Source organism: Mastomys coucha, unplaced genomic scaffold (assembly GCF_008632895.1).
Source record: "Mastomys coucha isolate ucsf_1 unplaced genomic scaffold, UCSF_Mcou_1 pScaffold18, whole genome shotgun sequence".
Lineage (NCBI taxonomy): Eukaryota > Metazoa > Chordata > Mammalia > Rodentia > Muridae > Mastomys > Mastomys coucha.
In genome coordinates, this window is record NW_022196900.1 from 112538732 (window position 1) to 112540396 (window position 1665).

Genomic DNA, 1665 nt, shown 5'->3' on the forward strand with positions numbered 1-1665 from the left:
ACAGCAGCCCAGGGTAAATGCCTTTATGTTGACAAAGGCGAGCAATGGAGACCGGATGATAAATCCAGGAGTGCGGCTATTCATAAAAGGTGCTAATGATTGCTTTCATTGTTACTGACAGCTGTCCAGCTCCTACTGTTTCCAGCACCCACGCACAGTCAATTACCACACGCCCTCTTACCCTAACCAAGGCAGAACCCACTGCTACGGCGGGCAACAGCATCTCAGCAGCACCCCAGGGCAGCCAAGGACCACCATGGATCCAGATCCTGTATATCTGTGGACATAGACTTTTCCCATGGTGAGCAAGAAAGCTGGCCAGGTGGGTCCTGCCAATGGAGACCTGAGCTGCGTACCCTTTCAAGAGTTGAAGTAAATGGCAAAGCCCTGTTTAAGAGGTGGTTTGCTTGGTGAATAGAAGCTAGAATCTGGGCAATTACATAGGTAGAGAGCAGTGGTCTTATGGCTATGGATACGTATATGGCTCACAGACACTGCCCTCAAGAAGACATTGACTCCAGCCCCACTAGCCCATTTCCTCAATGCCATAGCCACAGCAGGAGCAGGTTCAGCAGGATCTCACACCAAGCCCAGGTGTGGCTCCAGGTGATGGTGCCTCTGACATCAGATGAGCAGACAACGGTCCAGGCCTCAACAGCTCTTTTTGGATGGGACACCTAACCTCTTTTTCATGGGGATCCAAGGGAGTGTCTCAGAATTCCACGTAGAATACCATCATGGTCACTGCACACTGGGCCAGGCATCTTTCTGAAACAGGGGTTTCAGAAAAGACTCAGAGAGACAGACAGAGAGACAGAGACAGACTGACAGGAGAAAGGGTATGGGGAAATGATACAGGGAAGAGGGAATGGGGGGGGCCAAAAAACCAAAGGAGAGAACAAGGAGAGATAGCTACAGATGGACAGAGAGACAGATACAGAAACTGGGAACCATAGAGACAAAGACACACCGAGACAGACAGAGAGACTGGTGGAAAGAAAGCCAGAAAGCAGGGAGAAAGAGCTCTGGGCTGGAATATGCCCTGTTTATAGAAAGCCTCTAGAACAGAGCCTTGCCTGACATCTCAGAGAGATTGCTGCGTAGGAGTCCCGGTATTAATATTGATCTTTGCCTCTCCCCGTGGGTAAGCAACTGCTTGGACACAGCACTGTCTGATTACTTTAATATAAAAACACACAGAAAGAAAAACGTCCTTTTTTCCCCAACTCTATTGCGTGGCTGTGAAGGGCCCAGGCAGGTCAGCAGCACACACAGACAATTTCGTTTGTCCTAAAAACAGACCAAGAGCCCAACTAGCGCCTCGATCCTCTGCAAAGGCTCTATGATCAGCAGGCCTCAGTTTCCCCAGGAGGTGAGACTAAAGGCTAGGGTTCGAGCTGGAAGCATCCGCTGAGATTGCAGAGCACTGGATCCCAGGGATGCTAGGATTGGCATATTCTGCTTTGTGCGTGTCCACTAAGGGACCAAGGACTCCCTCCCATGCGTCCTCTGGGAGAGGTGTGGTTTCTCCTGAAATCTTTAGTTAATCTGGAAACACATGCAGGATTGAAACAATTTGTGTCCCCCTGAAGTCCCTCCCACCAGGGTTTGGCAGATATGGAGACTCTGCAGCCCCTCCACCCTAGGCCCCCCAGCCCCTCCCCC